The 25,359-nt window shown below is 37.7% G+C and overlaps 1 protein-coding gene across 1 annotated transcript in view; it reads left to right on the plus strand.

Moving 5' to 3' along the window:
- The first annotated feature begins 690 nt into the window (after positions 1–690).
- The window catches only part of LOC139700024 (uncharacterized), a 569,652-nt gene continuing 544,983 nt past the window's right edge, over positions 691–25,359 (plus strand). Inside the window, exon 1 of the mRNA XM_071598462.1 lies at positions 691–1,274. The gene's annotated coding sequence lies outside the window, so the exon portion shown is untranslated. The remainder of the gene's footprint in view (positions 1,275–25,359) is intronic.

A 25,359-nucleotide genomic window follows, 5' to 3' on the forward strand; every position in this document is an offset into this window, starting at 1 on the left:
TCATGGAGGAAAAAGTGCCCGAAAGAGTATGGAATCAAGGCGGAAAGGGGAGAGGTGGGAATGTGCCGGAGGATTCGTCTTGGCTAAAATAAGAGAGGGATGGGAAGTGGGTTTTCTACGGGGGGGGGTTTAAAGAAGACGGACGTAATAAGGGGAGGATTAGGAGGTGGAGAGAGAGGAGAACACAAATCCAGGCGCATGCGCCCCGCCTCCCCACTCATCCCCCTTTCCTTCCACTCCCTCTCCACTCCTCTCCCACCCCACCTCTTAAAACCGTAGGTGGCAACGCCAGCTCTTCCCATCCCAACCCATCCACCCGCCGCCTCCCCTCCCACTCCCACCCATTTTTGCACGGAGATCCTCCGTCCCTTTCCCCCTCCTGCTCCACCATTACCTCCCCTCCACACCGACGCACCCTCCCCTCCGACGCCGGCGGCGGCCACGGTAGAAGATCGTGGAGCAGGAAGCAGTCGCCAGCCACAAAGAGTCAAGAGTGTACGGGATCGCTCCTGACGGCAGCGGAGCTCCGAGGGTGATAGACAGAGAGAGATAGGGGCAGAGAGAGAGAGAGACGTCGGTTCTTTTTCTTCCGTGCGCGGGGTGAGCCTGCCACCCCTTCCGAGAGCGGGGAGAATCGTGCCGACCTAGGTTTCTTTACGCGCGCGAAAGCGGGAGGAGTGACGAGCAGCAGACACTAAGTGCGGTGCGGACCGGCTCATGCCCCTCAAAACGTGAAGGAAAAAAGGAGCCGCGTGACCCACTTACCTCCTCGACATTCACCGCCCATTCCCCTTCTTTCCCGCCTCTCTGATAGAGGTAAAAAAAAACATCCATCTTAAAAGGAAACGTGACGGTTGTCTCGGGGGAACGCATCGCCGGCGGGTCCGTCCCGAAATATAATATAACCCTTCGTCCCCATCCCTTATATTTTACCCTTCCCCGTTTTCATCCCTTCCTTCACGGTGGGAGTATGACATTTTGTGGAGTCCGGAAAGCAGTGAACTCAAACAAGTGGTTTTTCAATGACTTGAGTGGATCGCGGCGGCTAAGAGCGTCCTTTTTTTCGAAATAATTACTATAAAACACCGGAGCCATCAGCTATCAAGAGTAGGTATAAACTCGCTGGTGAACAAAAAGTTTTGTGTGTAGTGGAAAGAGTGTTTTGCGAGGCGAAAGTGAACGAAAACTCTAACAACTCTCCCCCTCAATGACAGAGCGGACTTAATTAGTGTGACGATCGCTCAGGTCGACAGACTCGTCTCTTGGATCAGATGGTAAGTTCCAAATCATGAAAAAAAATCAGTACCTTGAGCGGTTTGGTGTAGGCGCAACCTTACAGATATTTATATTAAACAGCATGCTAAACTTAATTTTTCTGCCTTTCATTATTTTTAGTTAAATCTTTGATTTTAGATTACTATAATACGATTAATGTAATAAAAACCTTGTGAATTAGTATTTCTTGCTATGCGCTCCTAATATTAGGTACTTATTAATCAATGCATTTATTTAATTGTGCACCGACAAAATTGTCTTCAATTAGGATTTGCCCTAATTCAAGATACCCTCTTTTGTCTAGATTTCTGCGAAGGCAAATAAATGTTTGCCGAATTTCAAAGTTCAAGGGCACGCAGGGCTTGAAAATAAGGAATTTTTACATTTTGTTGGTTATTAAACTTACATTTAGCTAAATTTCTAAGATATCTTTGCCTTTGGACGTATAAATAAATTCATTGAGTAGAGATTTTTCATCATTACTCCGATCGTTGCAACAATATTTATTTGAATGGTCGCAGTAAACAGTTACAATCAATTTAAGAATACAAAGTATTTCATATTATTTTTAAGGTAGGCGCAACTGCACACAGATCTCTCTACATCTTCGTGATACCCTGTTAGCCATCGTTTATTTAGCAGCGAGGGTTCCACAATAGTCGTGAAACTCAACAAAAGTGATTGTTTCTCAGGGTTTTCTAATTTTGTTGACAAAAATAAGGCAGAGCCTTAAATTCTTCGAAGAAGTTACGATTGCGTCTCATCACCTATTTTTAAATTTCCGATCCCGATAGCTAATTTTTATTTACATATTGAGAGTTTATTTTATCAAAATAATAGAAATAATTTTATACCATCTTGCATGTACTAGTATATGTAAGTTATGGCCTTGGCTTGTGCTAGTACTTCTATTACATATGCAGGCCGAGCCGTTAGAAATTCAGTTCTTGTCGAGATCTTTATACATTTTTTTTTAAAAAAGGAGGCATTATGAACAGTTATGCACTCTCACATCGAGAAGGAAATAAATAATGATAATTTTCTTAGGTTTAACCAAAAACAAATCCCTTGGTGAAAACCATTGTGTACTCGGCGTTGGATATGGAATGGTCAAGTAGTGTTATAGAACTTAAATCTTTCACGTGCCTTCACGCCGCAGAATCGCAGAGGGTAGAGGGAGACTTAAACGCTTCTGCGGGTGGTGCGGGGAAGGAGGAGGTGGGTTCCTGAGCGGTTAGGAATTTGGTGATTGCAGGGAATAGACTCCCGGGGTCAGAGGCGGACAAGAAGGAAAAGACCGAGCCCCCCCGACCGCGAGGTGAAGGGCGCTATCGTGCGACAAGCCATGTGAGGGCGACTGGAGGAACGTGTCGAAGCGGCTGGAATTCTTGGAGGAACGTGAGAGGGGAAGGAGGGGAGGAGGATGCGGAGAGGGATGAGTAATGAAGCAATGGAGAGACTAAGAAGGGAGGAGGGAAGGGAGGCGGGATCACGATCAAAAGGGATGCATATAGGACGTGATACACCGAAAAGTGGAACACAAAGATTTTATGGGGTTCTACTCTTTCATAAATTCCTTTTGGCCTGGAAAGAAAGCTTAAATATACTTAGTACTTACTGTCCATTTTAACCATAATCACTCAGTGTTTGTGGTCATAAGTCCGATGTAATATGAAGTAATTCATCAGTATTATTAATAAGTAAATACCTTGGTGTACAAGTATCTATTACCGCACGTTCCGTAGGAGGTCGGCCGAAATAACTGAAGAATATTATCAATACCGAACGGAATTAAACGTCTACGTGATCATATCTTCTATTTTCGTCTTGAGGTTTACCCATCTGATGGTAAATAATGAATCTCGTAAATGGTTTCGCTAAACAAAAAATTATTAAGTCAACCATATTCCATATTAAACCACAGTAAAAACTCATATTAAAGATTGTCCCAAGATTCCTATAATTTCCGTAAATGAAACTGTACATGTCGCTTAAAATTAAATTGCAAATTAAATACGATTTATAAAATGTAGACATGACTTGATTATTTCATGTAATATGGAATATTTTATGATTGAAACAGCTAGTTTCAGATTAAGTCTATTGATCGATTATTTCGTTCATTACCAAAATTTATTTTCTAATTAGTAGTTCACTGCAAAACTGTGTGTTCGAGGATTATTAATTGTATATTATTGATTTGAATACTATTACTGTCGTATTAATATTACCTAAATATTGTTTCCATTTCCCAATGTGTAATTTTCCAAAGAAAACGCATTTTCTACTTATTTTTTTCTATTTCAAGAAACTGCGGCAGGTGCCACCACGACAGTAACTTTTTGACGGAATCATTCACTAATATGTATTACAATGCAACAATTTCAGAATGAAAAAATCATTCTCCTCCCGGGCAAGGCGGATGGTTTTTATGCTCTGCATTTGTTGCATGCTATCTTTTCTATAATTCAAAATAAACTTCTTCGCTACATTTCTCTTAATTACAGCGTGCATCTACGTTAATAATTTCCTATGCATGGTAGAAAGACATATTTGTGCATCATAAATAAGAGTTATATTCGGAACTTTAGAATTATTTAATAAATATATATTTCAAATTCCCAAAATAATTCAACGACGCTATTAAGCCTATGCTTACTTATTCTAGAACTATCGATCTTCGAATGGGCCCCAAAGGTCTAGTTGATGCATGATAAGATGTTATTTCGATAACTCCAAGAGAGATGATTTCCCTATACGAGTTCATTGGTTTGGTATAATATTTTAAAGGCCAATGACAAAATATATTATCTATCGATTCACATCCTTAAACATTAATGAATTCATTACTGTATCGCACCAGGTGTTAGCATGTAATAAAAACTGAGAATTTGAGAATGGAAATAAGCGGTCTTCCATTTTCCCGAATCTCAGGTTCTTTAAGAATAGCTTTTGCGAGAAATTTTTTCCCTTTCCACACCATTGCATTGTGAAAATTGTCCGAAGAAAAGAAATTTCGAGGATTCGAACAAGCACTGTGCTCTGAGTGGCTTTTTGTTCGGTTAGAATCACGAACGCGGCACATTGAAAAAAAAAACATTCTCTTTTTACGGCATTCCTTTCTCAACACGCACAGAAAGAGCACTCAAACTTTGAAGAGACGGGAGGTATTCTGCGTGGAAATCCTACGGTGGAAAGACTGAAAGAGCATTATGCGCCTTACTTGGAGTGCAGAGATTGCGCATAATTGACGGATTTACATTTGATTCATCTTCATCAATTCTTCTAGAATGTCACAGAGTGAAGATTTTAGGGCAATGTTACGACAATCGAGAAATATTTCGATTGATACATTCAGAAGAAAATCAAAAGAAAACAGTTACACTTTGACTCATCATGCTTTCAAAGGTAACATTTCAAAGGGGGAAAATTTATTTATGGCAATTTATCTATATATTATAGGTATTAATAAGATAATATTCCTTTCAATTCCATCAAATATTTGCATTTCATCATTCTTCATCTTCCACAAAATACTCCGAATAAATTTTGCTTGCATATTTCCTTTCTTGCCAGACCAATGGTCTCTTCTTTGCAAGACCCTAAGAATTTTTTGAACTTATCCCAATTACCTGTTTTCCGAAGTGTCGATATTTTATTTATCCGTTTTTCTACTTAGCCGATGATTAAATTTTCACTTAATATGGAATATTTTTTAAATACCTTGCTTTTTCTGCTTGCAAGATCTCTCTTGCAGTGATGATAGATTTCTCCACCAATTTGACACCGTAAATGTTTATATTGCCATTTTATGTCTGATATTTCTTGGATCCTCCAATCTTATGTGTGGAACGTAAAATAGGAGGGGAAAAACTAGAGCAGGTAGAACAGTTTACGCATCTTGGAAGTGTTTTGGACCAACACGGTAAAAATAGTAGGGACGCAAGGAGAAGAATTGCGCTAGGCGAGGAGACTTTCACAAGGAGGAAGGAGTTGATGACAGGGACGTTGAAAAAAGATGTTAAGAAAATACGTAGTTATATACGGCGCGGAAATATGGCTACTGAAGCAGGATGATAAAAGTAGATCAGAGGGTTTTTTAATTGTGAGTGTGGAGAAAAATGTAGAAGGTGAAATGGATGTATAGGATAACAAATGAGAAAGTATGAGGTATGTTGGATGGGGAGAAGGGTTTGTAGGGAGAAATCCTATGGAGGCAGGAAAAACGGATGAGGGCCGTATTGATCGTCAGTGGGATGTTGAAGAATGTAATAGAGGGAAAAATATTAGGTGAAAGAGGAAAGTCCAGGAATAGGATAGGAATGTTAGATGGGTTGAATGGAGGAAGCAAGTACCCAGATATGAAGAGGGACTTGATCTAGAGTAGTTTGCTAGATTGTATTTTGTTAGGAGTTACAAAATATTTATATGGTAGTTGTGTCCACCCAAAACCTACCTTAGCCAGTTTATTTATATATATATATATATATATATATATATATATATATATATATATATATATATATATATATATTCATGAGTATCTATTGTATACCCTTCAAAATAATTCCAATTAGATATTAAACACTTGTGCCAACATTTATTTATTTCAATCCTCGAATCACTTCGAAAAATACTATATATTTTTTGTGATCCTGTTCAGCTCCTCCCTCGATGCAGTCTTTATCTCGTCAATCATATTGTAGCATCGTCCTGTCATGGCCCTCTTCTGTTTCGGGAGCAAGACAAAGTCACTGTGGATCAGGTCTGAAGACGGCACACGGTGGCTACGGCATCAATAGCGCGTTGTTTTTGGCCAAAAATTCGCGGACTAGTAGCGATTTGTGAGCAGGGGCGTTGTCACGGTGCAACAGCCAATTTTTACTCTTCCACAAATTCGGGCTTTTGCAGCGGATTGCCTCCCGCAAATTGCACATAACTTGTAGGAAATATTCGTTATTCACCAAAGTTCCACTCTGTGGCAAGAACTCATGATGCACTATTCCCCTGTAATTGAAGACAACTTTATGCAAATCTCTCACATTTGACCGAACGTGGCGCGCATGTTTCGGTCTTGGCTCGTGCTGCAGCTTCTATTGGGATGCTTGAGCTTTATTTCCTACATCATAAACATAAACCCATGATTCTTCACCAGTTATGACCCTCTGCAAAATATTTGGGTCGTTGCGGACAGAGTCAAACATATATCATATACATGTGTATATATCATATATATATGTTTATATTTATATATATATATATATATATATATATATATATATATATATATTTTTTTTTTGTGTTTTTTTGTGTGTTTCTGTGTTTTTGTCTGTGTCCACTAGTGCTAAGTGTTATACATTATTATTCACGTCCGTGAGTCTTTCAAAAAGTGTTATATATATATATATATATATATATATATATATATATATATATATATATATATATATATCTGTGTGTGTGTATATGTACACACACACACACACACACACATATGGTATTGGATTTCAATTAAATAACCCAGTGCACACTAGACAGACTAGAGTTTTGACGCTCACCATTTTAGTGCGAAAAAATAAAAAGATATTCTCTAAAACTTGAAGAAAAGTAGAAGTTAAGATATGGAAGAAAAATCGTTGCTTTACAGTGGACCAGCATAGTAAATGCAGAATATATCATTTTTGTTTCCATATTCTTTTTTCCTCCCATTTGTTTTGTAGCTCAGTTGATAATTGGACCGTATATATTTCCCTCTAAATAACTTCACGTTAATATTCTTCCATTTCCTCATCTCTTCAAACATTTTTGACATATCGTCCATAACTCATGGTAGCACTGTATGGGAAGATGAAAGTACTGTCAGGAAGTGAAAAGGGCTAATCATTTCAAACAATCGAGGATAAGTCAGGAAAATATTAATTTAACCAGAGAGACTGAGGGGATATACATTAAAGAACTGGTCACTAAAGGAATCAGGCCAGCGAGGTTGACTTAAAGAAAATGACGTAGATAAAGATAGATTATGCTTACTTTATGCCAAGATAGGAATAGTATGAAGGGAATTGAAATAAAATAAGGTCGGGGGATAGAACTAGACTACATACTTTAAGGTTTAGGAAGGCGTGGCAGGAAGATTTCTATGAACTAACTCGTAGGATCTTTTATGAAGGAAAGATTTGTCCGGAAGACAAAGTCAGATCGATTTTAGTTCCTATCTCAAAAAAGGGAAAGGCAGCAATATGTGAGCAAAACAGAAAAATAAGCTTGATTTAGCCCGCAGCTAAATTATTTCTCAGAATTATCGATAAGAGAATCGAGAGCGGGGCGAATGAGTACTTACAGGATGTTCAGTTTGGGTTCCGGAAGGGGAGAGGAACGCGTGATAACATCTCAGTAATGAGTTTGTTAATTTTTAGGAACATAAAGCTCATTCAGTATGTATTTGTTTGTAGCGTAGATTATGACAAAGCGTTTGATAGAGTAAATTATTAGGAATTCATTATTGTAGTTCAAAAAATAGGCATCCTAGATGTTACGTAAAAAAATAAACGGAGTAATCAACCCAAAGGTCGATTTGGTTCACCCAGTACTGAGCCCGACGTCGTGTGAAAATTACACATCAGGGTAGGGGGGCCAGTTCCTTTCCCTGTGCCGGTTATGGTTTCCAAGGAAGAGCTGGTACCCGAAAAATCAAATAGCTTGGGTGGAGCTGCAGGTGCCCAGAGATGCTTGCTCGGGAATCAAACCCGGGCCCTCCAGTCAGTGGTCAAACGCTCTACCCCCGGATTACCGCGACCGACAGCTTGTTATATGTAGGGTTTTATAGATGGTGCGGAAATAATTTTGTTTTTGACTGCAAAGACACCTATTTAACAGGTGTATAGTTATCATCCAACAGAATTTCGCTCCTTTAACCTATTTATATTATCAGAGAAATTCTCTCCAAAATTCTCTAAACCAACACCCCAAATTTCCCAAAAACACAATCGCTTATCAAGTATTAATTCTTTAAACTCAAGTATTCTCAACTAAAACTCGAGTATTAATACTTTATTTTATTCAGCATCAAAACTTCAATGTTTTCTTAAATATTTCATTACTTTTCCTTTTTGAGTAAAATTACAAATTTAATGTAAAAAATGATGCTCTGGTTAAGGATTCGTAACTTTTAGAGTAAAATTTCAAATTATGAATTTTGTTTTGCGTAAAATATCCTCTACATTTTTACGCATTAATTATGGCACCCATTCATCAAGTCTTTCACTCTCTAGTGAATATAACTCTTTGAAATATCTTTAATGAATCACAACAATTCAATTGAGATTTCTTCTTTCTTTTTACGCCAGAGCTAGAAATCAAGAGGATTACAATCGATTTGGGCCTTATTTGAGCCTTTTAAGAATAATTCAAAAATAATTTATGGCACTCCTTTTCCTATCTAAGTTAAACAGATTTGTATTCCCTGTTCGGATACAAAGTACAAACGAATTTGCTTCCATCAAATATTTAACGACGTTAAATGAAAAGTATAAAATAGGTATTTAGACTTAGTACATAAAAAGCTCCGGTTAATTCACTACCGAGGTTTTTTCCTGAGTCCCATTTCGCACAATGCTTCAAAGATAAAGGGCTCCACATTTTTGCGACCTCGATCAAGTGTCCAGGGGGAAAGTAGGACGGAGCCGTGGAGAACCGTATTTACAGACACATAGGAGGTGGCACAGGGGAGCAAAAGGGTTGGAGACAAGAGAGTGAAAGATGTGTTTAGGAACGAAAAGGGTTCAATGACGTAGCAGGCACCAACCACTCTTCTATCTATCTCTCTATCCCTCCCTTCCTCCCCTTTCTCCCTCCATGGCTCTTTGAATTTATGCGCGAAACCTGGATCTTAAGGTAATTAACTAAAATCTTCCCTCTTACCCATTCATACATTCCTCTTCCTCTTGATACAAAATCGTCTCAACACACTCTTTTGCACACTGCGTCAGACTTTTTAATTTAATGATTTCATATTTTTAAATCAATGGCTAAATGTGTTCTTTTTCATTTGCTATTTTTTTCTATAGCCTCATTCTTCATTTCCATGGTAAAAACGTAATTTATCGAACAATATTTACAGCTTGGTAACACTCCCTATTTAATGCGGCTCACTAACTATATTAACATTTGAGTTAGGGCTCACAAATATACAAATTTTTCTCTTAGATTATTTCATTTCATAACAGTATGAGGTTTTGCATAATTAGATATCTAATTACAAATACGCCAGAGAATGTGGAAATATTTATCACCGGCCTCACATAGTTAGTTATTCAAATCATTGGATCATGGTATCAGAATACAAATCATGAAGTTATCATTATAGTAGGAATATTTAATATTCTTGAATTATTTAAGATAAAGATAACACTGTCCTACGCCAATTTCTGACGAAGAAAACTTCACAGAATTGTTTAAACTTAGTCAAAAGTTTGGTTTATACAGTATGAAGTCCTGTACTAGGGTAAAGGGCAATCGAATTTTGAAGAAATTGTATTATTTAAAAATAAATCTATTCTGTAAACATTATTTGTTTTTTAAATAGTAAAATTATTTTAAATAACTCAAGTCTCACATTTTTACTTGACTTTTAGGTACTTCCATTAACCCCTCTAAGGATTGGGGAAAAATCGGATTAAAGAAGACCTGTGAAGTAAGTTATTTTTTCATTATATTTTTGTAGTCTTTAAGACAACACATCGTTTAGCTACCCAAACGGTTGTAACAACGGTTCATAAACATGTAATTAAAGATATATTTTCGCATTTCAATGAAAATTATAGAATTTATCCATCCGTTCTCCGTGCACACGAGTAGATGTACGATAATGAGTCAGTAATAGTGGATTTCAATTATGGTGGCTTGAGCTAAATGGAAAAATACGATTCGATAGCTGGAAGGAAAGAATAGCCTGAGACTCATTTCCACGATTGCATCGAGAGATAATGAGAAGCGAGTATAGACATCATTTTAAGCATCAGATTGTTACGGTATTTTGCACAGCTGTCCAGCACTAACATAATTAGTTGTATTTTCAGTGAGCATCGGTAATATTTTGCTTGCAAATGGAGTTTCGTGCTTTGTTTTCCTGTGGAATGGATTCATCACATTAGATTTGACATTGAACAATCTGTACAAATTTTTTAAATCATGTTAAGACTAAGATAAAGCCAATTCATTCAAGCAATCATTAACTATTTTATCAAGCACTTTCAAAGGAATCACTGAACTTTAGAGGTTGTGACCAGCATTAGTTGGCCTCAAATTATTTGAATAACATCAACACGGCCCTCCCTTTTGTATTAAGGGAATAGAAAAATATTGTTTCCAACTGAAATTTCAGAGGACAACGTCACTTGAATTCCACCGTCATTATAGACACTAAATGACTCCTACGAAAGATGGACAAAACTGGCCTTGCAGGGAATCCTTCCATTGGCCTCCATTTCTCTTCAACACGATTGCTACTTTCTGCCGTGCAGATAACCACCATTCAAAGCGCTAGAATCGTGTAATGAACGACACTCCGGTTGCTTGGTTTATTTGCTTCAGGCGGTGTGATACTCGTCCAAAAATGTTTCCTCCGTCCCGTCCCATATCTTTTGCAAGAGCTTCTTCCTGCTCGCCATTAGGATTCAATTCACAAGCCAACAGTCCGAGTCTGTCCAGGTTTCCAACATTTTCTAATAGCGATATTCATTTGCCATTTTCCTCTCTATCCACTCAAACCACAACTTAAAAAAAGTCATCTCTCGTTCTTCCATCAAATTATCTCTCTCCCTCCCTTCCTACCTGGTTCATTGCCGCTTTCGAGGCCCACCCCTAATCGCTAATCATACTCCTTTGACAGCCCCCCTCCGAACGCTTATTCATGTCCATAACTAGCCAACCCGACCCCCTGACCAGCTTCTATACTAACCCCCTAGGCCCTCCTCAACTGCCAGCTTCATCCACCCATCCACATAACTTCGCGTCATTTAGCTAACCCGGGCCCTTCACACTTCGGAGCGGCAGTACAAAAACCAGTCACGGGAGAGGCTTTCTCTTCCTTAGCACTCTCCATCCATTCAATTCGCCATTCCAATTCTAATTCCCCTCATTCGAAGCAAAATCACATACTCTCTCGTGCAGCAGCACGAAAGTACGGGAGACATGCAAATTTCTCCGCGACAGCATTTCGGAAAGTTATTCGAACCTGGGCTAATTCCTTTCTGAATATCCAAGAGGCTTGTTGTGTAACGATGCCCGTCCGTGTCCGTGTGTCGGGAGAATCTCGTGTACGTGTTTGGAGGGAACGTTTCCCTTTCCATTTCGTCCAGTCATCTCTCCCATATTCTGGTTTATAATTGCTGCAGTTGACGTCATGCCCCCCTACTCCACCCTCCCTTGTTATGACATATCCGCTAATTCTACCTACGCGTTTCTACGCCGCACTCGGAACTGCTCTTAACCCATGAGAGCTCCTTCGAGTTTTACAAGAGTTTACGAGTGTTTACCTTTGTTGCGCACGCCCAACTTTTACCGTTGAAATCTTCAAAGCAAGGGCCACTTTATATCCTTAATGTCTAAAAATTTGTGTTTCTCGACTGAATATCTTTGTCGAGGCTGGGTGAATACTGCAAAATCTACGCCGGCAGCGAGAGATTGGGATGAGTACCTTCCTTGAATAGTACGAGTATTTCTTCGTATATTCTTTACTTAGGACGGGTAAAATGTTACAAGGAATTTTGTAAACTTAATTTGAATAGGTCAGCAAAAACAACTTTGTCCTAAACTATTGTCAACTTATTAATAGTTTCATAGGTGTACCTTAGTTAGCAGAAACATATGAAAACGAAAATTAATCCTTACATTGTGCTCCATAGTTTATCAGAACAAAATGTGTACTGCATACATCATTAAAATAATGGGTATGATCAAGGAAAGTTTTAATATTTGATTTTTTATTCATAATCTTGTGATGGTTACCTTTTTTCAGTTATAATTGTTTATCATAAGGGATGAGAACTCCTTGAATCTGTATATGGTGGCCTCTCTTATTTTACCGTCAAGGCATTATTTGGCGAAAAACCATTAATTTTTTTCTTGTTACTAATGAACTTTCATGAAGCACTGCATCAAAAGCGTAAAGAGATAACGCAAGAGTCCTTCGGAGAAAAAAACTCCTCGGCCCGCAAGAGTTTTACGGAAAGTTATGAAATAACCGACCCTAATATACCACCGCACGTTGAATCATATCGGATAAATACAGTTTGTGATACAAAATGGATGGGAGACAACAAATACCCATTTTTATAAGGTGATTTGCCGTCACTATTTCAACTGCCATCCATTTTCTACAGTCTCCCTCTTTCACAAAATCCAACAGCATCCTATTGTGACTGAAATATTTGTCTGAAACTACCTGAGAGATTTAATGTCTAGCAAATCAATACTTCAAAAATCGAGCCTCTTAAATCTGAGCAAGGGATGATAGTGTTTTGGTTACATCATTAGGTTACTTCCCGGAGGAAACCGAGTGATTCATCTTGAAACCCCCTTCTGAAATTCTATTATTGTGATTATCTGGTTTGAAACCGCTGACAAAACAGAGAAAAAATTAACTTTCCATAATTTTGTCAATAAAATGCATTAAAAGGCGAATTATTGCGAAGTGAGGCCTCACCTTCTAAAGTCATCATTCAGATTCCTTGCATTCAGCATACTAAAAGATATGCAAGATTCCAGACTGTGTAGCAAGTTGCAAGTATTATGCATTATTTTTATCCAAAAGCCAGTAAAACACTACTATCCAGCAATTCGAAATTTTAATATAATTACGAGTCGCTTGTATCAATAATTAATTAGTTAATCAGAGATTCAAGGAATGATTCTTTAAACTTTGATAAGGAGCGTGGTTTTATGTTTCACAGAAAAGTGGTCCCTGACACAAGGCAATAGGCAATTAGAGAATTTTGAAATGTGATTGAGTATAAAGATGGAAAAAATAAAATTGGTAGAAAGGAAAGCAAATGAAGAAGTACTAGGGACGGTGCTACAGGAAAGACAAATTGTTTCGACAAATCCAAAGGAGTTGGGAAAAGTGGATGCAGTTCATCTTGATTGGCGATTAAATATTGAAGGATGCCACAAAAAGGAAACTTAAAATAAAAGAGGTAGCGGTAGAAGAATAGGCTTTGGACGGAATGAAAGGAGTAAGGAAATATGTGGAGTTGAAATAGTATTTATTGTTGTACAGGTTTGTAGTTTGTATTTTGTAAGGAGAGGCAAAGAAGGGCATTGTTGTACAGCCCGTTCCCATCCCAAATCTACTTTAAACACTAGCCTACCAAAATAGTAAATTCACTAATGCTTAGGTTTCTCAAGGAGAATGGATCGGTGTGCGAGCAGGTGAAAGATCAAGTCTCGGTCAGTGGATGGTCGGGGGACAAGGTTTAAAGGGAAGAAGCTGAATGAAGAGTGAGTCCAATATTGGATAGAATGGGCAAAAGAACGCCCTGGAGTTTATGACTACTGTTATGAGGCGCTCCGTTGCGTAAAACTCCCCCTCCCCCTTTCGTGTCTCGCTTCAAATGAGTCGCTCATAAATTCAAACTCCGCATTCTTCTTCTTATTCTTTTCTGTCTAGAAGAGTTCCCTTTTCCTTCTGGAGGAATTTACTCTTCTTCAAGTGCAAAATTATTTCTCTACCGACTCCCCCTCGACCATCATTATCTCATCTTCTCCCTTGCGTGCCCGACTGAAAGCGTGCTTGTACCTGAAGTATCTACGTCAAAATCCACCCGTCGACCGCCTCCCGAACCTCGCCTACACCCAGCGCACAAAATAGCTGAAACAAACGTCCAACGTCTCTCTGCCTATGTACCAGGTCAATTCTTCCTCCTTTTTTCTCCCGCGGTAGAAAAGTTGAGGGTGGGCGTGAGGGATTTTTTATTACCTATTTGTCTGCCTCGTAATTGGAGTAAATTTCCCACCTCAGGGTCCCTCGTTAATACGTATTCCCCGAGCGCGCTTGTGCATTTAAGTTTTGCTACTTGACATGCTTTATTCATTCACGCGACCGCATTAATTTATTTCAAACAGGTCAGTCACTTTTTCATGCCACTGCGGAATTGCCAAGGGCAGAGCCGTCAGGACGTACGGTGGTGAAATCGATAAGTTTTTCAGCCTACGACTAACAATTTATTCGGGACCTCGGTGTTTCCTTAAGTATATTTAATTTTTCATGGCTGAAATGTACTTGCTTGATTGCTAGATTGCTTGATTGATATTTATAAATAAATAAAAAGTGGAATTACCACTGTGTGTATATTTACTTTGAACCTGATGTTAATGAAAGAAAACGTTTAGAGGTGTTATTTTGCTTTGGTTATAAATTAAAACGAATGCGCGGCGATTGTTTGGAAACAATCGCAAAGAAACTGCATTGCGCAGTTAAACGTAGTACAAAGAAAAACTGAATATTTAGCAAACTATCTTTTTAAATGGGGACACAGGGTCAGATTGTTATTGGTAGTTCTTGGTTGTGAGGGATAGGCGACTCCAGGATTACTTGCGCTCCTTCATCTCTTTAAAAAAAATACAAAACGTTCAAATTTCAAACTCTTACGTGCAAGAATATTCCTGTCAATGAGTTAAAGCAAGAAGAATTAGTCAGCCAATCAAACGAACCAATCAGTAACTACTTGGCCAAATTTTGATCTAACATCCCAGCAGCACGTCTTCTCGGTAAATTCTTGATTCTCCAAGAGAAGAGCCAAGACTTAGACCTTTAGCAAGTTATGGGGTGCCTCATTTTTACTGTGGCGGAGACTGAATTATAATGTTACAAAATTAGACTAATAGATTCGATCACCGGATTAAATTAAGAAAGATTCCATCACAGGCAGATTTGTGTATTTATTTTTTCTCTCACAAAACGCACCATCATAACAAAATTGAATTGAATTGAAGCCAAAGCTTGGAAAGAAGATTTAATTTGAAGACTAGACTTTGATGTATTAGTTAAACGCGACAAATATTTTTCATGAGGAATATCGGCGTGTATTTTGAACGAGCTTTTTTAGATATGAGCTAACATATATTCTAGCGTATTCATAAGCTAATAAACAAACATGCATAGCTTGCGCCACGTCAAATGCCCTGACGGTGACTTGATGGAAGTGTGCAAATGTAGATCTGATGAAGCAAATTTTTATTAAAGATTACTAAAATGAACTGCCATGATTAGGGATGATATTTTGTGGGAAAAATGTGGGGTTCTGAAGAATTATTTAGATGTAGATATATATCTAACCATAAGATTAATTTACTTTACGATGTTAAATGGGCTAAATATCAATGCTACCGCATGGTAAAGGTATTTTTGGAGAATGGTCTAATTCTCCAAGTAGCATGCATCACGGTATACGAACAGACTTTAGGTTGTGGGGTCAGAATATTCGAGTTTTATCGATTTTCGGGTTGTGGGGTTCTTCTACCCGAGCCCCAGACACTTACACCTCTTGATCCATAGTGTCAATCCATGCTAAGCAAGCCTGCCACATTCAGACGGGGGACAAGAGCACCGAGGCAAAGACATGGAGGTCACCCATCCAACTACGTCCAAGCCCAACTGCTTACCTGAGGTGATCTAACGGAACTAGTGTGTCAATGTGTCCATTTCTCTCGTTGTTTCCTTGGCAACACAATGACAATGACATGATTAGCCAGGAATTTGCAGAGTTATTTCTCAAAATACATCCATGGATCTTTTCATACGGAGCAGATTTTCTGCCTAGGCCACTTTCTCATATTCTTACTGATCGAACCTTTAAGACAGAGAGGATTTGGCATGATTGATATTTTTCATTCCAAATAGTATATTGCAATGCTTAATATCAATGGTATTTTACCCTTAAAAAAATAGTGATATATGAGGGACGGAGAGAATGCCCCGGTCTATATGGGGCAGAATCATCATTTTCAATGTATAAGCATTTAAACACGCAACGTTCCCCTTTTGAGAGAACAGTAATACATGTCATGCTAAATGGAATATTAAAGTTTGATTATTTTGAAAAATGTGGTCACATTAATTTTCTACTTCGAAAAATGTGTACATAAAATATTAGTAATTCAATTAAATTAATTACGATGTAAACTATTACTCATTATCATTTATACCACGGACCAAAAAAAGATACCTGCTTAGATACTTCCTGATCAGAATAATATTTTTTTATTATACCCATGTGTATGCATGGAATTTATTACCTTGGAAAACATTTATTGGTACTGATTGAATAAGAATATCCTAAATAATTTTATTTATATTGGCTATTTACTCTGTGATGGTTAATACTTGGTAGATTTTTAAACCACTAATTGTTTTCTTTCCGATTGAATATAAAACCTTTTGTATTTTTTTATCATAAATATCACATTAGATAAATATTCCATTGCCGTACAATTATTTTCTATAAAAAAAGACCCTCTTTGAATGAATGATGTCGAATTTATTTGATCAAACTTACACCACATGTGGAAATTACGTTTTAGTTACAAATGCGTAAGAAAACTTTTAAAACAGTTATAACTATTAATCATGAGGAAATATTTCACAATTTGAAGGAGGAAATAAGTATCAAGCTTTTCTACATTATTTATTCTATGTACTTAAATAAATTTCAGTGACTGTAATTCTTCATGATCGTTATTGTTTTGATAAAATATTTACCGAGTTATCCGCAGGGCAACCGACCCATAAATCCAACGCCTGAATTTTTACACCACTAAACAAAATTGTAAAACATTCCCGCACACATAAAACATAGGAAAACCTCTAGAAATATTTTGACTTAAAAAGTTACATCATCTATGTTGTTCATATTTTTTTATCATTTAATATCTTCACGATATCGAAAAATGTTCCTTTCCATTAGAATGAATTTAAAAACTTCAAAGTCTTTTACTACTCACAAAACAAGAACGTAACACAAACGGAAAACCCTTGTGTGCTTAGTCTAGCAAATTAATGAGCTCTAATGGGGAAACAATTTATTTCATGCTAGCAAAATTGCACAGTGCCACAATAATTAACCCTCTTTCTAGAAACGTAATTACGTGTATGAGCTGCTATTTGTAACGGAGTATGCCGGTTTTAGGCTGGGAAATAATCCTCTTCCTGTGCCAAAAGTAGCCAGGAAGCGGAAATAAAAACAAGGTAACCCCAGTCTTCACTGAAAACAATCGCACTGCAGCAGAGTAGTTTCGGATTATGAGGATGTCCATTCGGATTGACCAGGGAAATTGCTTGATTAGCCTCTCGCATCACGTGCCCTCTGCCTCCCATCCGGCGGCAGGCCATGACAGAAGCCCGCACTCACGCACGGGGAACCCTTAAAGACTCCGGGACGCATATCCCTCCCGCATCGACAAGGTTTTAATACCCAGACCACGTCCACTGTCCGCTGAAACATATCTCTTACGTGGCTCCCTTTGGTAATACGTAAACGACACGGGTCTAAATCAAAGTTTCCCCGTTGTTTGATGCTCACAGATTATGCGGCTCAATCTTATATCTCAGTACCATCTCGACTGTCCCTCATTGATTTAATTATGCCATTTTCTTTGGAAAAATATCAGATTCTATTTTGACAATTTAAATCCAAGAAGGGGCAAGTTATTGTTTGGCATTTTCATAATATATAGTCAAATTATATTGCCATTTAAAAAAATTATATTATTTAAAATAATTAGAATATTGTGCTTCTACAGTTACTCCGAATATTAAGCAAATTATATTGCATCTAACTTACATCGCTACGTAGCCAATTAATTTCATAAAAGCTAATGCAGCCGCTTCAAATACCTTTCTTGCTGAAAATTGTTTTTTTTTTATCGCCCGAGTCCGCTAAAAAAGTAGTTTTGGGTTATTTGAACACGCGTACATAGAGATTTCAGTATTAAAATACATTACATATTAACTTTCCGTATTTACTTTACGAGTTCTCTAAATGGATAGTTTTTGGTTATTTTATCTTACGGACGTAGAGGCTTCAATGTTAAAATACATAATTAACTATGCTTATTTACTTTTACAACCATATTTTTTTCATTATACATCATGTAGGATAATCAAAATAGAATATTTTTTGACAAAGATATCAGAAAACTTACATAAAATACACATCTCGATACACAAATTTTTACTTTCCTTTTCAATTGCACTACAGTTAAATTAACAAGGTGAACATTACAGATGCAAATAATGATAATATTCAATACCGGTCATTGATCTAGTCAAAAGGTCTCTGAATGCAATGAATACGAATTAAAAAAATCTCAGAATGTTATTTTTAACATACGTCAACTAAAACTCTGACCAAAGCTAGCTCTATAGCTTGACAATTAAATTCTATAGACTATAGTTAATTGGTGAATGCAATAATGCCTGCAGATGCCATCAAAGTTAATTAAATAAAATGAATTCCGAATTGATTTTCACAAATTTAACTTTAAATTACTAATATCCGTTCAATTTTTTAATTTCAATGAATTCAGGCGAATGCACCCGTTCAGGAGTTTAAGCTTTTCCATTACAGAAAAAAAATTTTAAAACTGCCCATTTTTGGTTTCTGTGTTGTGCGTGAAAGTTAAAGAAACCAATTATTTCCGATTCTAAGTAGATTATCCAACGAGGATTTGTATTCAACTAAATAAATGACAGATTTATTGGCGTATTATTACTTAAAATGCTCCGTTAACAATAGGACACATACGGGCTTTGAATAATTTAAAATTTTGAATATCGTGAATTTTATAGTGCTTCTCATTAACTCTGGCATAATAACAGCTTTCAACAGATTTTTTGGTTACGTTTTTTCCGGTGGTATTCTCATTTTGAGCTGTATGCACAAAGCTGCCTCCCATTTCACTGAGTCGCCTTGAAAAATGCTCGAATCGTAAAATGAAATATTTTTAATCGCAATAAAACTCAATTAATTTCACCAACGCGACTCATATTACATCTCATTATAGTTTTCATTGCAGTCCACCGCTTTCAGAAAATGCGACAGTCGAGCGGGATACGTTTTATTTCGTTCTCCGACACGGCTCGGCGTTCCGAATTGCATTCATACCCGCCCACCCAATCATCAATTAACACACTCCGACAAAAAAATTGTATCGCCACCTCCAAACCGTTCGGACGCACAAAAATGCACCTGGGAGGGAGACGAGGGGATGGGTGGGGGGGGGGGTAGGGGGCGCTGAAGGAAGAAAATAAAAAATATACAATCCTTTTATCCCTAGTAGCTTCCCTATGTGTGCGCGAAAAAAAAGTTATCACTCAAATCGGATCGGATTGCCCTAATGAGCGTCGGAAGCGGTGCATACGTGGTTCTGAAACCGGTCGTGGGGTGATTCAGAGGGGCAACCAGGGGTGAACCTTTGTTGAAAGTGGGCTGTAGAGAGGAAGGGAGGCTGGAATCTCAATCGGAGCGTACCTCAACGAGTCTGATAAAGCATTGAGCCAAGTCGTTAACAGTCGCATTCGATGGTCGCGTTTCATTAAAAAATTGTTCCAACTCTTCTCATCTCCACCTTTTTATTTGCCAGCCCCTTTGCAGTACCGCACGAGCCAAAAGGACACGAAGGATAAGCAAGTTACCACATGTGTCTTTGCGATGTACGCGGTACTTATTGGGTGCGAAAACCTGGAAGTAGAGTAGGTGAAGAGAAAAGGAAAAACCAAATACGATTGTCTAACGCACACATATCTAATACATACAGCTGGGAAGATTAAAAAGTATCCCCTGAATGAATCCGCACCCAACAGGGGTGTTGTGCCTGGAGGATGATGGCGGAGGGTGGGTGGGGGACGGGATACATGAAGAAAAGGCGTTGAAAGAGGTTGAGGAGGAGGCGGAAAGGCGGCGTTGCTAAGGAAAGGAACCCTCCGATCTCCTCGCTTGAGGCCACGACGGATGGATGCTGCTGGTGTCACTTAGTTCTGAGTAAGCGAGTCCCTTCCCATGCCGACCGGGGAAAGGGTCGTAGGGTGTCTAAACACATAAACGTACTGTTTATCTTTACTCCGGGACGTCATTGTTCACGACCAGCCTTCTCTCGTTTGGAACTTCTTGAGTAATTATCTTATGATGCATTCCGGGCACTTTGGAGAATATGGAGATGAGTTCAAATTGGAGTTAAGTAACTCAATCCATTTCTTGATCGTTGACAGTTTCGTTGAAAAACCAATTATAGAGACCTCATTTTTTTGTTTGAAAGATGGTAGCTTCTTTTTTTATTAGTTTTCAAGCGATGGAATTTGGCAAAGTTTGACAAAGAATTAGATACTGATGCAGTATAACCTCACTTCCATACGCATATTTTGTAATTTTTATTATTTCATACTCTACAGTTTCAATACATTAACTTTCTCACCACATTTGTAGCTTGGGAAAAAGAAACTACTTTATAGTAGTAGGGAGACGACCTATCCCTGAAGGTACGAACTTTTAAGATTACCAGAAATAATATCCACGGCACTTTTACGTTAAAAAGTGTTGAAGACTGTTATTTATCTTGCCTCCGGGAATACTGATTACTTTCCAAAGGGATGCAGGCAGTTATTCTAACTCATACTATATAAGTATTCCAAACATTTTTCTACATCTTTCAGTTTCAAATATAACTATTTATCCGTAATGATAGATATAGTAACACTATTGCACGTGAATGAGAAATAATGTTCTATTAGAGCATTTTTAATTGACTAATTTTATTAATTAATTATTTTATATGACTCAAATTATTAAGATCGGGAATAAAAAAATAAGTTCAGAGATTACTTTCCTTAAATTGTATTCAATAATAAACACTACGATACTCACGTATTGAAAACATATTCCTCCGGCACGTAACAAACACAACTGTTACCTGCAATGGATGATTCGATTATGGAATGCAAGAGTGTATGATGATCATTTCACTTGTTAATTTATGTTTAACGAGAATAGGTAGAAAAGTATTTTTCATCGGTAGTCATTCATCAGTTTATCCTTCCTCAGTGAACTCTCTAAAAGTATTCTCATTTAAGAAAATGGAAATAATTCCTTAGTTTATATCCTGTTTAAACCTTCCTAGCTCAAAATATCTGAAATGAAGATAGTTGTTATAATATTTAACGTAAGAATAATATTTGAGCCTCAGAATGTATCACTTTGGTACTTCGAACAATGAACTTAAAATAATCATTAAGGTGTGTAAAACCGTAAATGCGTTTTTAATTTCACATTGATTTGAATACACCATACATAATGGCAAAACTGATATTAATAATCTCTATTTCACACTTTTTTAAGAGCAACGGACAACCAAATCTTTATGATAATAGTTGAAATGAATCTCAATCAAATAATATCCATTATAAATCCCATTGGACATAGTTTGGCGCAATTAGAAAAATTCTGGACTTGTGCATTAAGGAAAATATTTAAAATCTTACCTGTATCCCTTCAAAAGTTGCGATAGTTGTGAAGAAAATGATAAAACTAAGTCAAAATATCAAAGTATTGGAAAAAAAGTCGGCTCTGTCTCGTTTTCCTGTCTTAATCGATGGAAATGACTCGGGGAGTGATGCATGCGTTCACGAGGGATCGTTAAGGAAAGAGAGATTTGCGCAAAGCGCGCAGTTATCCAACGTGAAAGAGTGCGGTCTTTTACACAAGACGAAACATTAGAATACATGCCGGGGCATGAACATCCAAGGTTAAGTAATTAGTTTTTGGTTGATAAACCTAAGAGAAAATTCCTTTCCATCACGAAATTCTATTAGGTAGGTTTTGCGAGGGACGTTGATACGATCGCTGAGGCAGCCGGGGCTTAATATCGGGTGCCGTGGCAACTGCCATTCCAAAACCGACCCCTTTCGCGTCAGCCCTCTCTTCCCAACATACCCTCTCCGCGCCTTTCCACCCCACTCCGTCCTTCCACCCACCCTTCGGTCCATTTAAATTCTTCCGCCTCCCTTCCTTTGGCCATTTCCTCGCCCACGCCATTTCTCCTTCTATTACCTCTCCTACCAATCACGACTTGCTACTACTGCAGCTTCTGCCACTGCTAATACGACTAAAATCCTCCCTTCCAAACTCCCGCCAGCTGAAATCTCCGCCTCTTCTTTCCCTCCAAACCCGCGTCGAAACCAAAGTCGAAACACATCTCGTAACCGGGATTCCGCCGGAAATACATTTTCCGGAGAAGAAACACACCCACGTTATCCACATGCTCGGTGGTGCTCATGTAGTTTTGTTTTATTTCGTTCCCCCGGCTGTTGCATTTTCATTTCCGCCTCGCATTAAAAACTTCTTTTCGACTAATGACTCCGATGAGCACTCGAGGGTGACAAATGTTTAGTCCTCGAAACAACTATTCGCGTGCGCTTGGAGTATTCGCTTGCTTGCTACGAGACATCCATTAAGGTATGCTGATGAATAAGACCCGTTTTGCGCATGGTGTATTATTGAAAGCTCGTGAAGGAATAATTTATTAATTTTTGATGGGAATATGACTGGGGAATGGAATCACCAGAGATCGGTTTCTCGGTTATATATTTTAAATGCATTTCCTCATATAAAAATACTAGATTGAAGTTGCTTGATTTTGTATGGTTTAAGATTTATTTCCGCATATTTATTTTCATCATATGACAGTGATTTTGTCTATATATACATGTGTAAAGCAATTATTTTCTTTTAAAGAAGTAATATTTTAATGTTTCCCTTAAACTGATATACACCTACGCAAATCATTTTTATCTTAACAGAATTCTATCCCTAATAAAATTTTATTTATTTCATGGATATCGAATTTATATCCTAATCACGGTAAAACGACTTCATTTAATATATTTGAATGCTTAGAAATAGGTAAACATTAGTTTATATACACATAAATGGCATAAGAGGAAAGAGTTGCGCCGTTGAGCATCGAAAATGGCGTAATTGGAGGGAAGCTTCGAAATATTTATCCACTTTTAGGATACGGTACAAGACCTACTTTTCAAAACTTCTGAACGCGAAACGGAAGAGATTATGGTATGCGATGCGGAGGTGTTTGCCCCTCTCCATGTCAAGTATTCCTCATCCCAAAAACCGCGACCCCATTGCAGCGGCAGGGCTGCAACTGCAGGAAGCTGCGAGTTAGCGTTTGCGTATCCATTATCACGGAAATGGCTTTCACATCGATGTGGTCGAAAGGTTTTGACATGCACTGAAAAGTTGTGTCAACGAAATTCTCCACACGGCGAACAATTTCACGCACGTTTATCAAAGCGTAGCGGACTAAACTGTGTAATCTGTGACACCATCGGAGGGAAAGAAGAAAGGAGGTCGGGATTTCGGTTTAGTAATCGGTATTGATTTTACTATTCAATCAAATTAATTATTGAGTACATTATTCTACCAGTTGATAAAAACCGTTTTGCCAGCACCGTAGCAGAATTAATACTCAAAGCACAGTGCTCAATAAAAGACGCCAATCTCAAATTCCCTTCCTACCTTTATTGAAGAATGTAATCCAATTATCCTTCATCCTAAGCGTTTATTGAATTTAAAGTTAACATCGTTCAAACAGTCACATTTATGTAAATAGTTAAGACTCTTTAAGTATAAAGTCCTCAGATTCTGAGCACTTGATTGTAAAGTATATTCTGTCAACCACTATGGCTGATAAATACGTACATTCCAATTGTATTTATTTGATTCATTCATGTATAGTTTTTATCTTGCAAAAACTCTTAGCATTAACCCAAAATAAGATATCCAGCGATATAAAAGTGAACGCTAAAGGCAATATATTATTATTGAATGCGCAAAATTTTGAATTAAAATTCCTTTTACTCCTTTGAAATTAGCATGGAACATTCATTTTTCGATTCCAAGAAAATAATAGTTTAAGAGTGGACCAAGAGTTGTTGAATTATTTTCAATGCATATATTTCCAACTGTTATGTGCAGTATCATATTTATTACACAGATGTCATATTTTTGAAGCACTAAGTCCTTTTGAAATATGGCAGCAGCTCAATATTTTTCGTAAAATCATATTCTGAAATTTCTATTTCTTTCTATCTATATTTACGGTACTAATATCATTAATCTGTTGAATTATTTACTTTTTTCTTAAATACTTAACTCATGACAGCTAATAAATGGAACATAATATTTTTCCGTAAAATACAATGAATACATAAATTATACCTTTCTCCAACTCAAAAATTATAGAGCAAGTGAAAGATAACTCCTTTACAGTCTGGACAGTTGTAACTAACTCACATCATAAAGGTCAACGTACAAAAGAAATTTATGGAAAGGATTTGCAAGAAACGGTAATCCTAAATTAGAATTTGAGGAGAAAGCAGCAGCTTATATATTACCTTTAAAAAAGGAAAATTTTAACGTTTGATTTTTTCAATACGTCACCAGTAAATATCCAACTCGGTCATCAAGGATGAGAGCCAACCAGCAGTCGTTGACCGATTCCTCGCCATCGGCCCTCCAAAATTTCCGCTTTGACTTCCAACCATAAAAGTAGTGGGAAAGGGTTGGTCTCAAGAGTATATGTAGGCGTAGAATATGTAGTTAATCAAGAAAGAAAATGTAAAAAGTATAACTCCCTATTTTATACGTTAAGATGAAATAAAGAGAGGTCGGAAATAATAGATAGCCCTGCCGGTTGCGTCACCGGCTTCTCTTCTTTCTTCCACTGAATCTTTTGCATCCACATGAAGGAACCGTTACTATTTCTAGACATTGGGTAGAATGAAGGAAAAAGCAAGATTAAGGATTAGATAGATAGAGTTATTATTCCCTTCCATGAGCTCGTATCTTTCTTCGCGTCTTTCATTCTCTCTCGCACCCCTCCCCCAAATGCGCAGACCTTTACTCCACCGCTGCCTTTCCTTACCTTCCCCCGTTACAAATGACCCTTTTTCGCCATCCGCTCCTGAAGGATGGCACCGGCACCCACAACCTTTAAATCCCCCTCCACCAATACCTTACC

The sequence above is a fragment of the Hetaerina americana genome, unplaced genomic scaffold, assembly GCF_022747635.1.
Source record: "Hetaerina americana unplaced genomic scaffold, ioHetAmer1.1.p SCAF_10, whole genome shotgun sequence".
NCBI lineage: Eukaryota > Metazoa > Arthropoda > Insecta > Odonata > Calopterygidae > Hetaerina > Hetaerina americana.